Source organism: Periplaneta americana, chromosome 10 (genome assembly GCF_040183065.1).
Source record: "Periplaneta americana isolate PAMFEO1 chromosome 10, P.americana_PAMFEO1_priV1, whole genome shotgun sequence".
Lineage (NCBI taxonomy): Eukaryota > Metazoa > Arthropoda > Insecta > Blattodea > Blattidae > Periplaneta > Periplaneta americana.
The window spans coordinates 66,744,858-66,761,071 of record NC_091126.1 but is presented as its reverse complement, the minus strand read 5'-3'; the positions used below and the strand labels follow the sequence as shown (position 1 = coordinate 66,761,071).

General features: G+C 35.0%; 1 protein-coding gene across 6 annotated transcripts in view; it reads left to right on the top strand.

Annotated features, from left to right (window-relative positions):
• Positions 1 to 16,214, top strand: part of LOC138707770 (ras association domain-containing protein 1-like) — a 366,200-nt gene that overhangs the window by 46,122 nt on the left and 303,864 nt on the right. For 2 of the 6 annotated variants that reach the window (XM_069837649.1, XM_069837650.1), the window contains exon 1: positions 6,293 to 6,636. The exons of the other annotated variants lie outside the window; for them this stretch is intronic. The gene's annotated coding sequence lies outside the window, so the exon portion shown is untranslated. Of the gene's footprint in view, positions 1 to 6,292; positions 6,637 to 16,214 lie in introns of those variants that run through there. 6 annotated transcript variants of the gene reach the window in all.

Below are 16,214 nucleotides of genomic sequence, written 5' to 3'. Positions count from 1 at the left end.
TTGTTCTTTATCCTTAGTTCCTCCTCTCCCTGCACCTTTATGCTTTAGCTGTATAAGGATGTCTGGCACATATCTTGCGAAGTTACGCACAGTAATGAAGATAGGTAATTTTTCTTGTTATTAATATGACTAAACATTCACTAAAACACATGTATAAATATATTAAACAAAATATATTTAAAAAACTGATATGGAATTGAACGGGTTACATCAGCTTCTTGTCTATGCGGATGACGTGAATATGTTAGGAGAGAATCCACAAACGATTAGGAAAAACGCGGAAATTCTACTTGAAGCAAGTAAAGCGATACGGTTGGAAGTAAATCCCGAAAACACTAAGTATATGATTATGTCTCGTGATCAGAATATTGTACGAAATGGAAATATAAAAGTTGAAGATTTATCCTTCGAAGAGGTGGAAGAATTCAAATATGTTGGAGCAACAGTAACAAATATAAATAACACTCGGGAGGAAATTAAACGCAGAATAAATATGGGGAATGCGCGTTATTATTCGGTTGAGAAACTTTTGTCATCTAATCTGCTGTCAAAAAATCTGAAAGTTAGAATTTATAAAACATTTCTATTACCGGTTGTTCTGTATGGCTGTGAAACTTGGACTCTCACTTTGAGAGAGGAACAGAGATTGAAGGTGTTTGAGAATAAGGTTCTTACGAAAATATTTGGGGCTAAGAGGGATGAAGTTACAGGAGAATGGAGAAAGTTACACAACACAGAACTGCATGCATTGTATTCTTCACCTGACATAATTAGGAACATTAAATCCAGACGTTTAGATGGGCAGGGCATGTAGCACGTATGGGCGAATCCAGAAATGCATATAGAGTGTTAGTTGGGAGGCCGGAGGGAAAAAAGACCTTTGGGGAGGCCGAGACGTAAATGGGAAGATAATATTAAAATGGATTTGAGGGAGGTGGGATATGATGGTAGAGACTGGATTAATCTTGTTCAGGATAGGGACCAATGGCGGGCTTATGTGAGGGCGACAATGAATTTCCGGGTTCCTTAAAAGCCAGTAAGTATCTTCAAAGTACCGACTAGTATTGTGCAATGTTCAGACATGAGAAAGGAAACCAAGACATTACAAACTTCGTCTTATTTTATATGAAAAACTAATCGCAAGATCCGTGTTAAAACACGAAGGGGTGCGAGTGCAAGACAGCGAATATTTTTATAAAAAAGTGAAACAAACACGACAGGCCTCCTCCTGCATAGCGAACAGCAACGAATGTCGAATTTCGTCATAGTCGACTAACTTGAATCGAACATAGTGCCTGTAATACACGTCGCTAATACTTTCATCATCCGTATAGTCACACAAATATTGTTACTGAGCAACTGTGATTTATTTAAATATTATGTGAAGAATGTAATTATAGCTTTCTGTCGGTAATTTATTGGTATATTAACAATTGTCATGTATTTTTAAAACATAATGTGATAATAATAATAATAATAATAATAATAATAATAATAATAATGGCTTTATTTAACCTGGCAGAGTTAAGGCCGTAAGGCCTTCTCTTACACTCAACCAGGATTAAAGCTTGCTTACACAGTTGAACATAAAACTGGATCGGAATTAAGTAATTACATACTGATACTATTTAGGTACATAATGAGATCAAAAGAGGTAGTTACATAAAATTTACCTCATAAAATAAAATAAACATACATATTAATGTTACTAGAATCATATACGAATCACATAAAAACAGAAGCCGATAATTCAATAAAAAAAATGTACACAGTAAAAATAAAAATAAACACATTAGTATACATATTCGTATTAGATTACAATTAAGTAGGATTTACATAATTAAGCCAGAAACCGACAATTGAATAAAATGTACACAAAAAATAGATTAATAATAAAAAAACAACACAGTGGGATACATATTGGCGTTAAGTGATAAATAAACACGATTTAGATAATAAAAATAAGAAACAAAAAAATAAAATAAAAATAAATACAGTGGAACACATTCCATTAAATATTTGCAACGCGTTAGGTCTGGCAACTCATCATAAGATATTTTTCTAATTTACATTTAAAGGAAATTAAAGTTCGGCAGCCCTTGACTTCAGGCGGCAGAGAATTCCAGTGACGAGAAGTAGCAACAGTGAAAGATGAAGAATAAAGAGATGTGTACAGTGGTATTTCTAGCGTGTTATCATATTGTGACCGAGTATTTAAGTTATAATACCGAGAAAGACTGTGGAATCGGAATGATAAATAAGAGGGAGTAGAGGTGTGCAAAATTCGGCATAAGAGAGAAAGGGAATGTAACTTTCTCCTCTCATTTAACCTGAGCCACAATAATTTATCGAAAGAAGGCGAAATGTGATCGTAGTAGCGGACATTACAAATGAAACGAACACACGCATTATGAACACGTTGCAGTTTCTGGGATAAATCCACCCTGAGATCACTGAATAAAGCGTCACAATAATCGAAATGAGGCATAATAAGAGTCTGTACAAGCGTCTGCTTTAATTTAGCTGGATGTAACTATATGTACGTATATTTCTTTGTTAATCATATTTTTGTAATAAAAATTACCTGTCCTTACATCTAAATAAAACTTAACAAGATGTATTCTAATATACTTACTCAGCTAAAAGCATTAAGGGTTAGGAGGGGACGGTAGAAGAGGCCAGCGGCTTCAAAGGCACAGATCATACAAGGGGTAAGTTCAAGCGAGCTGTGACAGATCCGCTTCTTCAAAGCAGACTTCGGTTCTTGTTAATCTAAACAAACTTGAACCGAACATAAAGATTGAAATGCACGACACTATTTAGTACAGTACACCATTCGATAATGTTGATCTTTAAAACAGCGAAACAAGACCTTGGAACGACTGCAAATAACACACTGTTTTTCTACGCCCCGTATATATTGATGTTAAAAAACACAAACGCCTTCCAACGAAAATTCATAGTACAGTACTTTCCTTTGCACTTGCCCATGTCGCCACATTTCATTCAAACACTATTAGCAGAGAAATTATCAGCCCATAACCGCGAATTTCAGAATTCACAACTTCAACCTATAATCGCATTTTTGCGCTTGTAGGCTAACGCAATTTTATGTAATTTCGTGTTTATGACCGGCTCCATTATATACGCAACTAGCCACCACTGCAATTCGGAAATACCAAAAACGAAATAAGCATAAATACTATACATGCGATAAAAATATATACTCGTATTAATCAACCATAACTTGATAATCCAAATTTTGGTGGATACTTCCTTTTGCCCTCTGACGCAAGAACTACTAAAGATGACAAGTTCAAGAAAGATGGCGGGGTGGACACTCTGCATTTGCGTGGAACATTTAAGGGGAGAGGATGGTATTTTTGATGAAAAATGACTAAATTTTAATATATATATATATATATATATATACTCTGTGATATGTGTTGATCGCCATTTTTAAACTTCTTGCATTATGGATTTTTAAATCACTCGCTCACTTTTATTGTTGTTTCCGGTAAATTAAATTTTCAATTTTTTTTTTCTTTAAAATACCCTTTGATATGTGTGGAATGCATTGCATAACATGTTTTGGGTATTTGTGCCCTTATCGGATGTTGAGACATCATTTTTAAACTTCCTGCGCTATGGGTTTTTAAATCACACGCCCGCTTTTTTTCGGTTTCCAGTAACTTCATTTTTTTTGCTACATTGCCAGACAAAATGGATATAATTTCTGAACTATTAAAGATACATGCATGAAATTAGAACACACATTCTTTAGACTATTAGGAAACTTTTCTCTGTAACAGAATTTTGTTAATTGATTTCATTTTAAAAATACGTCCGTTTGTTTGCAAGAAAGGAAATCAGAAAATTGTTACTAAATTTTAATTGTTTATTTTACAAACGTAGGGACTAATGTCAAAATTCTGTTACAGACAGTTTGTAGAACATACTTTTGCAAATACATTGCAAAAACTGTTTGAATCTATCTTTAAAAACGGTTTAGATATATCGGTTTTAGTACAATCCTGCATTGGGTATATTTTTTTTTTCAAATTTGGGCCCCAAATAATTTTTTTAAAAATATTTTTATTTGGTTGAGTTGCCACAGCTATGAGTTCTCTACATACAAAAAATTAATAATTTACATCAAATAAGAAAAAAAGTCTTAAAAATACCATCCTCTCCCCTTAGGTCAGTCATTTCAAACTGGACAACCTGTGACGTCGGAGCGCGTATTCCCTCCCTGAGCATAGGTGATAGAGCACGTGAGGGAGGGTATTTAAACATCTCCATCTCTTCCACTGCCACTCCCCCTACTTTGTCGTTTTACCTATGCTTCTCCTCTCAAGGAGCTCGAGAGCAGAGATATGTGGGGCACCATGTTTGCGCCATTTGCGATAACGCCATAATGTTCTTGCGCAATTTGCTGTAGCGTCATAACGTGTTTGCGCCAATAAGTCATATATAAATCAATTAACGCTTTTGTTTTAGGTTGGTAGGCCTACCACGTTACGATGTGAGCACAATTTTCCGTCCCACTTTCCCAGACTGCGAACTGACACACGACTAAACGCGTGGTGTTCTACTTTTCTTATTTTATGGGCCTGCATGTGTAGTCCACTAATTTTCAAATTATTTTCTGTTTGAAAATTAAAAAAAAACTGAACTTATCTTAAAAGTATCAGGGTCTGAGCTATAAAACAAGGCGTTGAATTTTTTATGAAACCGCTTAACATGCATTGGTTGTATGAATGATTTCAGACGACTGCTCGGCCCATATTAGGAGGAAATACAGCCTCACAATAACCTACAAGATAGTCGCTAATCTGTTCAATTTTTGGGCATGTTAGCTTCATCTCAGTCATATCAAAAACAAAACATCACCTGCTTCTTGTGGAAGCAAATAGGACAAACCAAAACAATGTGTAAGCTACTTACCAGCGTGAGAAATTGTCTGAATACTCTTGCTAAGCCAATACTCTGTTGTTTACGCCACCATGACTGTCGAAGATTAAACCGATAAACCCAAGAGGCGAGTTGTATAACACCATGTTGAATCAATTGCTTCATATATATAGCAATCTCGAAATCCGGTAACTAGGAATCGTGCACGTGTAGGAAGAGGTGTACTTGCGCATGTCACCATATCTCGTGCGCAATCTCTACCAACTTCACAAAAAAAAAAACAACATATTTAAACAATGTCATTGGCGCAAACCCATTTCGTTAGTATTGGCCTATAGTATGCATCAATTACAAACAACAAATCTGACGCAAGCGCATTGCACCCGAGACGTCTGAAGTCACCAGCCAAAGTTAGAAATGCCTGGTTTAAGTGATTAGTTGTAGCCTATGATTTAAAATAATTGTAAGTCACCGTTTTTATGAGAATTCTCAGTATAATCACAGCCTAGTATATACAGTCACGAAACTTGAGTTGTTGAGGGTACTCGGAACAATAGACTGTGCCTGTACTAGTTCGCATTGTCTGTGATGAGGCGATAGTAGCGATCCTAGTGGTTAGCAACTATCTATGGATGCATATTCCGTAAGTATTGAGCTTCGTGACTGTATATACTAGACTGTGGTATAATCGTAAAACAAAGATGTTGAACTTTTAATGAATATCGTAACCAGTGCAAGGAAATGAATGCAGCTTTCGCTGCTCAAGCCACTATTATCTTGACATAATATGCGGTGATATTCGTTTCCAATAATGGTATGATGTGGGTTGCATAAGCTTTCAGCCACTAAGGCGTAATGTTATGTTGCGGGTTGGATTGGCGCTCTCCCGCAAAGGAATAAGATGAGCGTAGTGTATTACAGGAATGGTAACGGATATTTTTCCCGAATAGGTGCTCACTTATATGTTCCACGTTAAAAAAAAACTCAAAGCTACAATATTGAAAAAAGTAAACGCTTTAGCAATCTGGATAATCAAGTACAAGAAAAAAATCCACGCATCGGAATACGGGCAAACAGCACTGAAACGGAATGCATTAATAGTACGGACCCAGGACGTCAAGCACGGCTGGAAACAGAAGAGCTGTTGCTGATTTGTAAGGGCATTGGCTCCGGCCTTGACATCGGTACATCGAATCTCTAGTCTTATCAGTCACCTCCACAGTCACGGTACGGGCGCGATCGTTTTCCTGCCTCACGTGAAGCAAACTGATTCCACCTGTGGCTGCAGTGTTAGTGTGTCGAAGAGCCGCTGTAGCGGTAGTGTGCCGGTGCGCGTAGGCCAGCAGGTACACGCGAGAGAAGCAACAGTCTCTCGCGCGCGTACAGAAATAGCCGCTACGCTGTCGTGTAGGCTAACGAAAAAAAATGACGAAATATTTGAGTGTAGTGCGAAGGCCTTGCGTTTGTGTGCTGTATTGGATTGTTAAATGTCTCAAGCAGTTTGTACTTATTTCTACCAATTAGCCGCGAATGTATCGAGTGCTCATTTTTTATCTCGTACCTTGTTCTAATTACCGTATGGATTTCGTAACTTAAAAAAAAATCATTACGTTCCCTATATTTGTTAGGAAGCATGTGACTTAACGTAGTAACAGGGTGACCAAACATCTGAAGCGCCAACATGAGGCGTGGATTCTGGGAAACAATGAGGAACTTTACGAGGTTGGTAGACTTTGTATGTAGGGGGAGATATTTAAAGTATTTCGCGCCGAAAATTAGACGAATTGTATTGTACATACTTTTGTGTGATAACTATGGAATGTAGATCGAACATTATTTACAATTTAACGTATAACAATAACAACTTTAGGCCTATTATTCTGGGAATAGACCTGAAACTTTCTAAAAATTAATTAATATAAACAGTAACAATAAAATAATAGATACAGAAAGAAACATATCGTACAATTAAGGCTGATGCAGTAATGAGAAACAAAAAAGAGGTAAACTTCATAGACGTAATTCCACAGTATGAAAATGTTATAAACAAATAAGTTCGTATCTTGAAATGCAGTGCACATATACTCTAACGAGAACAGAGGTTGATTTATTGATTGAGCTGAGAATGTAACATGTGCATTTCAAAATTATTTTTAGATACTTCTCTGGAGAATATATTCAAGGAATAATTTGCAAAACATATCCCCCCAAGAACTGGGAAAATACTGACAAAATTCCTAACGCGAAATGCAATGTTTACTACGTATGTAGAGCTGTGAAAATATATTTCTGCATATAGGTATTTAATAAATAAATTTTCATCGATAAACAATGAAGGAACGGTGTGATTTAAAGGGGGGAGGTACACCACTGGTCTGCAAAAATCTAGTAAAATTCATTTTTTTTTATATCTCAGCTACTATGAAATCTAAATGAATAAAAGTTTTCATGCGTAAGATACATACATTACACTTTACAAAACACTATTCAGAATATTAATAACTAATAATTACCTGTAAAAATAATATCAAATTTACATTTTTTTACAACCGTAAACCATTTACATAATAAAATATACAATTAAAAATCTACACGATTCTTTTACTAGAAAGTTTTAAATACCTACATTAAACATATAGTCTAGGACCTTTTATATGTTCCTTCAGGAAATGTTTTTTCGTAATAAAAAATTTTAGAAAATTTAATATTGTAGGTAACGATTAAGAAAAATATATTTTTTGAAGGAATAGGTAAAAGATCCTAGACTATGTTGTTAAAACATTCCCGTAAAAGAATCATGCAGATCTTTAATTCATTGTAGATTTTATTATGTAAATGCTTTACGGTTGTAAAAAATTATGTAAATTTGATATTATTTTTACAGGTAATTACTATTTATTTTAATATTCTGAATAGTGTTTAATAAAGTGTAATGTATTTATGTTAAGCATGAAAAATTTTATTCCTTTAGATTTAATAGTAGTTGAGATATAAAAAAAATAATTTCACTAAATTTTTGCAAGTCAATGGCGTACCTCCCCTTTTAAGTCTGTAGAAAATGTTACCACATTTGGTGTGAAAAAAACCTACTTGTAAAGCAAGTTTTGCAACATGTATGAAAACTATTAAGTTGCATTTATTGTGACGTCTTGTAAGAAACAGTTTATATTTCAGGTTATCTCATTTTTGTTCCTTTCTACATTTTCCCATAGTTAAAAGCAATTACATTAGTATACGAAACCTTCCCTTCTATTCGATTACAACTGAACGTTCTTGAAGTAACCGGTGTAGCAATGAAGTCATGTGTTTTGCTGGTAATCTAAGTATGATTCAGTGCTTTAGTAATTACTTTCGCGAAGGACACCTAGTCAATAAGGATACTAAAATAATCGTGACGATGATACTGTTGACGTAATAATAATAATAATAATAATAATAATAATAATAATAATAATAATAATTTATTCTTCACAACGACGTACATATGCAATGTTCATATTAATCCTGACGTACATATTTGATCAAAAGCACTGTTTATATCTTATGAAAGGAATGACTAACATGTAGACATATGTTCCCTACGGTGATAAATTTACACGTTGTTATACTGCCGCGTAATACAAACTCGGCAAATTTATTGTATCGACAATAATTCCATCATTCATTTGTTTGCGAACGTATACGGACTAATAATTGAGGCTCTCGGAATACAAGTGGTGAAAGTCCACAGAAACTGTTAGTGAGGTATTCATTGTTTTAGAAAATATCAAATACAAAAATCAATAGCACAATTTTTCATCCAATGTACATTTATTTATGAACAAAAAATTCTCTTTTACCTTTACCATAAGAATATAAATATCTGAAACAAAATTTATGGCTCTAATTAAATATTGAGGAATAAACTATGGACTTGCTCCACTTGTTTGCTGAAAATGTTTGAATATTTTATATGGCAATACTCTCAATGTGCAATAAAATAATCACATGCTTATGACTTTCACTTGTTATACAATTTTAACAATTCTCTATCAGTATTCGTTATAAATAATTATAGTAACGTCTTGAAAAAAGACATATCGATAATCAGTTTATATTCTATTCTGTTCTCATATAAGTTACTTTTATATGATGTTCTATTAATGAAAATACAGTCTGCACACATAAGAATAACAGTTTATCACTTGAGGAGTTACTTAAAACAAAATTAAATACTGTTATAACGTAACCAATACTTCAATTTTTTCTTTCCTTTACCTTAGATTTCAGTATCGAACTTGCATCCAGTTGCATCAGGTACGCCTACCGACAACTCTTTACTATCCATTCACTTTGATTCAAATACAGTAATTTTTCAATTCATCGCACAAATGAAAGTAACATTAATTACTATACAAAAGAACAAACCGCAAAGTAAACAGCACAGGTTGCTAAGTGAGGTGAATTTGTTTCGCTTGTCTTCTGACAAAATGGCAATCTGGTAAAGTGCTACCATCTACTGCCAAACCATTAACTTTAAATTAGCAAATGTTTAATTTTTGAACTTGCACCACTTGTATTCTGAGCGCCTCATTTCATAAATAGATTTCCATAAACGAACCCACAAATATTACTATATCCAGAAAGTAATGTTTCCGCTCAATCTTTATTTAAAAAGGAATTACTTTCCCCATATAAAGAATGAAAATAATAAGATATTGGCAACAGTTTGTTTGAATGTTGTTTCGGAGATGATGCGGATATCATATAACATTGTCCTCTTGAGTATCTAAAATGAAAAACTTTTTGCAGTTTAAAGATACGTTAACCACAATATAAATACATGTATGCCTATCGCGTCTATCACGCGTCAAAGTTCGCAATGCGAATTTAAACGACACGTCAATTTAAATGACGCACATATTGTATGTTATCGATGCGTTTGAATGTAAATGTACTGCGTTTCTTATTTTAATGCGAATGTATTGAATTGGGAACAGTACTCTACACATTGGACGCCTGATTACGTGTCGTTTTTGTTACATAATTTGGCCGACTACAGACAGGCGTTGACTGTATGTGTGTTGAGTTAAAATTAAGAACGCTTTCAGCTCTATTTCTCATCGAACGATCAGTTAATGATATGACATACGTAAACAATAAGGTGTTGACTTACGGCTGCGTGACAGGTTACAGACACGGTTTCAAATCCTGAGGTACAGATGATGGTACATTGTCAATGTGATGTCCTGTATTGTCTTACGTGGATTCCAGAAGTATTTATTTTCTTACATTACGAAAATCCTAATGCATGCTTGTTCCGTGCTAGGTCGAGAATTTGTGTAAGTACGATTTTACGCAATGTATATTCCGGGGTATAGAATCGAGAAAAAGTGTCACGAAGACAATACTTTCCCATACTTTGTACGAATTTCTCAAACATTCAATTTCTTTATCATTCGATTGATGTTACTGTTCAGAATTTATTTCCTTCAACTATTATTCGAAATACGTACACTTAGCGGCAAAAAGAATGAGCCGCTGACAATTTCTAACTTCCAGAGAAATAACATTACGCATGCTCGTCTCGTCAAAGCCGTAGTTCACCAGGTAACACATAATTAAACCATTTAAATGTGCTGTATTTCGTTTAAGAGTCTAAAATTGTAATAAAATCGAATGGCGGGTTGATTCTAGATACATCAGAGCCCTTGAAGAGCGAAATAATAATAAAATTGATAAATACAAAGTCAACCGGAGCGAATATGGAGAGGAAAACCACGTATTATGCCGAACCAATATTAACAGTCACAGTAGCGTGCGTCGTTACGGCATTGGTCTATTGAAACAAGTTGATAGTAGTAGCTGAAAGTTCGAATCTCCCCCAGTCTTCTTTTTTTTAATTACAAATTTGTCATCATATGTGTCTCGCAAAGCTATAATTATGTGGCGATATCTCTTAGAATATGCCCAAACTCTAATAAATAATAAACCTCCCTCTCTCTTTCAAGCAATACTGCTATCTGTTAATGCAACGTTCTCTCTCGTCATTACGCTTGAAGATGGCACAGAAACAATAACTCATTGCCCTGGTTCGCATAGGTTATTCTGCGTATGCTACTCTCCGACAGGACTCGATTGGAGAAATGTCATTTTCTCCGACCAGGTAATTGTCTCCAGTAGCATTCTGCGTATGCTACTCTCCGACAGGACTTCGATTGAAGAAATGTCATTTTCTCCGACAAGGTAATTGTCTCTAATAGCAACGATAGTACTGCCCTAGTATATTGTATGAATGGCCACCGATACGATGAACGCTTCGTGAGACGAATTAACAAGTCGGGTTGCGTGAGTCGCGTGTTGGGGGGTGGATGTCATACGATGGGGCAGGACTTTTGGAACGCATCCACGGGCGGTTTACGGCAGAAGTCTACGAACACATTTTGGCAAATGTAATGATCCCTTCCGCCCGAAAACGATATCCAGAAGGAACACTTTTCTTCCAGCAGGATAATCAGCCGATACACACCGCCGCCAGCCGGATTCAAAGATGGTTTACGAGGAGGCGTGATGTCGACTCAGTCGACTGGGCTCCAAATTCACCAGATATGAATCCGATTCAAAATTTGTAGGCTGAAGTCAAAAGGATCCTACGCTCTAATTGGGCAGAACACCACCCGTTCGGACACCTGAGGAATTGTGGGACAGAGCTCTAGTTGCGTGGGAGGAGATGGCCAAGAATTTAGACCTGTTCCATAATCTTGTGGACTCCATGCCGCGCAGAATGAGGGCAGTTGTTGACGCAGGTGGTTTGTGGACGAGATACTAGTCCCCACCACAAGCCCTTTTTTGTTAATATATTAACAAATTGTTTGTTTTGTTAATTTAATTATTTGTGTTTGATATGCGTCCGGTTTTATAGGATGTGAAACAAGTATTTTTGTTTATAAAGGCCAGGTCTCGCCTATTAATAGCCCACAGGTGATGGGCAATAATATTTTTACAATACAGGCATAACGAAGTTTGTTAACAAATGCCATTTCACATTTAAACTAATAAATTAAGTAAAAATTAAAATAAAAAATAATAATTTTACAGTTCCGGGAGGCGAACTCACAACCTCTGATACGGATGTCAGACTTGCTACCACTGGGCCACACACTGCTCGTAAGGTTTACTAAATTGCAGTGGGTTACGTTTACACGAGTGAACCGGGCGATAGAACTTAGCATTTCTATCGACCAAGAGTCGGCCCATTCTTTTTGCCTCTAAGTGTACATGTAGGCCTAAAAGATAAATAACTCAATTTATTTAAATCTATTTAAATTTGTTCGGATCCAAATTACATTAGAACAATATGAAACAGAATATTAATATTTATGTGCCAGGCGTGTAGAAAGATACTGGCTCACGATACGATTCTTTTTGAAGTCAATCAATCAGCTTCTGTCTTGCTCTGCGGAATTAATTTTATTATCGCTGATTGTCAGGTCATTATGAACAGCTGTCTCCGATTCTAAACGATTGTAGTCAGAGCACAGTACTGTAAAATATCATAATATGGAGTCTGTTTCTAGTTATTCTGAAACTTGTGTAACTGTTGTCGAAAGTGAAGGCGGTAGGAAGTCTAGATCAAAGGCAAATGCATCTAGAAAGACTACAAAGAAAAGCAAGAGCCCTCATATTGTGTGTTCACATGTGTTTTCGGGTATACCCATCAATCCAAAAACTTCGGGGAAAAGATCGTATAAAAATGTCAGAAAAATTAACTAAAAAGAGAAGATATAAAAGTGTCAGGTTTAAATGTTAACAAAATATGTGTTGTGTTTCCGTCTCTTAGCGTTTAGCGACTTTTGAAAAAACTGTAAACTTTTCACTTTATTTTCTTTCATTTTACAATCTAAATTTGAAAATATTAATTATATAATACAATTACTGCTTTATGAAACAATATGACATAAAAAATTTAAATGTTTGGGGTAAACACTTCTTAATCATTTAAAAAAAGGTAAATACTTCTTAATCATTTAAGAAACTTTCCTGAAAATTTTACTTTTAAGCATTTAGGGACTTTTGAAAAAACGCTCCTCAATTGTTCATAGACTATATTGACGTGACGTCATGTTTCGCGCGCGACACAGATACTATTAGGGAACATTTGCATCTTGTTTGTGTGCAGTTGACGTTCTATTCATCATTCAAAACTAGACCTGATAAAGAATGACACAATGATGATCTTTCCTACAATTTCAATTCTTTATTTGGTCGATTTATTTTACTTGCAGAGTTAGGGCCTTAAGGCCTTGCCTTCCACTCAACCAGTATGAAAATACATAGCAAATATTATAAATAACAGCAAAACAGAAAAAAATCTAAAAGTTAAACAATTACAATTTAATGTTAGTTAAGATAATTTATACAAAAGGAATGATTAGGGTAAAGAAGGAAAATTGATACAGTATATTAAAAACAAAAATCATATTCTACAAAAATAATATTTAAAGAAACATGTTCTAGAGACCAAAAGCAGTTTTTTGAGCATCGGCTTTTGAAAACAGTCTATGTCTCACAGCCCCTTTACACAATGTACACTAGAATACCCTATTTTTACTATTTCCACTATTATAAAGGATGTAGGCTTACATTGATCAAACATATTTACACAATTGTACACTATTTACAAAATAAGTAGGCTATAATATTAAATAAAATACATTTCTTTGCAATATAAAATACTGTACATAAAAGTGTAAATAACGTATGATCAGTGTAAGTCTTTATTCTTCATGATAGTTTAAATAGTAAAAATAGCGTATTCCAGTGTACACTTGGTCAAAATGAAAGTGGCCGGCGTCTGAGAGACCAAGTTCGAATCGGGTATTTCCGTGAGCGCTCGGGACAGCCAGGCTTTGTTCAGAAGTTTGCGAATATTTTTGTACTGTAGTAGTTATAATGGGGAACACAACTATTAATCACTAAAATCTTCCGAGGAAATAATTCATATACGAGATTTAAAACAGACAGTTCAGAGTGTTTAAGCAGTGAATATTGTAACAGAAACACTATATACTGTATAACAGGTTGTCAAGTAGCGTACGGCGATTGCTCCTTACAATGTCATTCTGACTGCAGTAAAACTCGTAGCGTAGTTGGTAGAGCGTTAGGTAAGTGTTCGTGAGATTACAAGTTCAAATCTTCGTGGAGTTACTAAGCTTTTTTTTTTGTTGCCTTTTAAATGCATCCGTGAAAATATAACAGGATTTCGTCATTTTTTTTATCCTTAGATACTTTTCGCTTTATTATTTTTTTTTTTCATGTTAATACAAACTTTTAACGCTAGATGGAAGGAACACTAAATACGACAATTAGGGGCTTCCATATTAAAATGCTGTGTTAATTATTTTATTAATCCCTGCTGCTTTGCACTCTATTGCCTAAGGAACATTCATTGACGGTTAAATAATTGGCAATAACTAATTTGCAAGTTGTGCTACAGGGAATATGATTATTATACTAATCGAGATCCGTGATCATCAGGGCATAAACGTAGTAATTGTAAACAAGAAGGAAAACTATAATTCTGATGACAAAATATATCCTGGTTTTCTGAAATTATAACCACAAATTTTCACCAATTTTGTAATTTTCTGTAAGTAACATGAATTAACATAAGCAAAATCATTTGAGTCTATTACAATAAAATGAGTTGTAAAAATAAAAGAAAGGACAAAAGAAAAAATTCACTACGGAGATTCGAACTCTGTCTGCATATAAGTTAAGAACACTGCTCCACGCCAAGCATGCTGTGGAGGTATTAAAATGCTGTGTTATTTATTTTATTAATCTCTGCTGCTTTACACTCTATTGCTTAAGGCACATTCAGTAAATATGTTGACGGTTAAATAATTGGCAATAATTAATTTGCAAGTTGTGCTACAAGGAATATGATTATTATTCTAATCTAAATCCGTGATCATCAGGGCCTAAACGTAGTATTTGTAAACAAGAAGGAAAACCATAATTCTGATGACAAAATATATCCTGATTTCCTGGAATTATAACCACAAATTTTCACCAATTTTGTAATTATCTGTAAGTAACATGAATTAACATAAGCAAAATTATTTGATTATATTACACTAAAGGGAGTTATAAAAAATAAAAGAAATGACAAAACAAAAAAATTCACTACGGAGATTCGAAGCATGCTGTGGAGGTAGCCCAAATCAGCGCCTTGGATTATGGGGTTAACTAAAGCGGCGCACGGAGGTTTACGGTAGTGAACTCCTCTCTCACCCGAAGGGACTTAGAAAGATGCATGAGGAATTTGTAGGACTATACTGGGTGTTCATTTCAAAGTGTGTCATGACGTCACTGTTGTTGGGTCACCGATTTGAAGCGAGTTTCAACTTATATGTTAGAGAAGTTGCCTATTATTTAAGGCGTTTTTCAATCTGAACTTGAGAACGTGTACGGTATAACTTGAACGTCGTAGCAACAGATGGCGGTCTGTACGGTCTGTGTGCTACCATAACCTCTTTCGAACTGTGTTTTGCGCCGGCAAGTCGTACGCAGGGTATTTGTTATCATCGGTTGCGTACGGTAACATTCCACAACACAAATCAAATGGTCCATGTCCATGTTGACCGTCGAAGTTAATGTCAACAAATACGTAAGTAATCGTCTTAACCCTCTCCCCATATCCCGACAGTACGTATTTCCAAACAGTTCACATTCCTGCCACTACCGGCGTTACCGTACGTATCGATACGTACGCTTCAGAATGAACGCCGTACTTGCTAGCCAACTTCTCTGCCTCTTAGATTATACACCTGAGCTGCGGAAGTGTAGGAAGATTGAATTCTCTAGGCTCATCAGCTAGCCACATGACGGCATACAGCGAGCCAAGACACATTTTGAACTGAACACCCAGTAGTTACGTAGTGGTAAGTTGGAACACTGTTATTAGACTTTTCCAAATAAAACAAGCAAGCCTGCGCCCGAGCACGAGCTTCTGCTCTTTCGGGCTGCAATGCCTAATGTAGCTCAGGTGTAATTAAATAATGAAGTAATTAAATAAATAATTAAATAAATAAAGAAATAAATAATGAAATAAGTAATGAAGTAATGAAATAATGAAATAAATAAATAAATAAATAAATAAATAAATAAATAAATAAATCTATACTAATAATGAATCTGTAAGCGAAATTTTTCTGGTAATTTTCGCTTTTCCAAAAATAATTGGTATTAACATGTATAATTAATCATCCTGAAACCGAAAATCGCTTTTTTGAAATTTTTGTTTACATGTCTGTCTG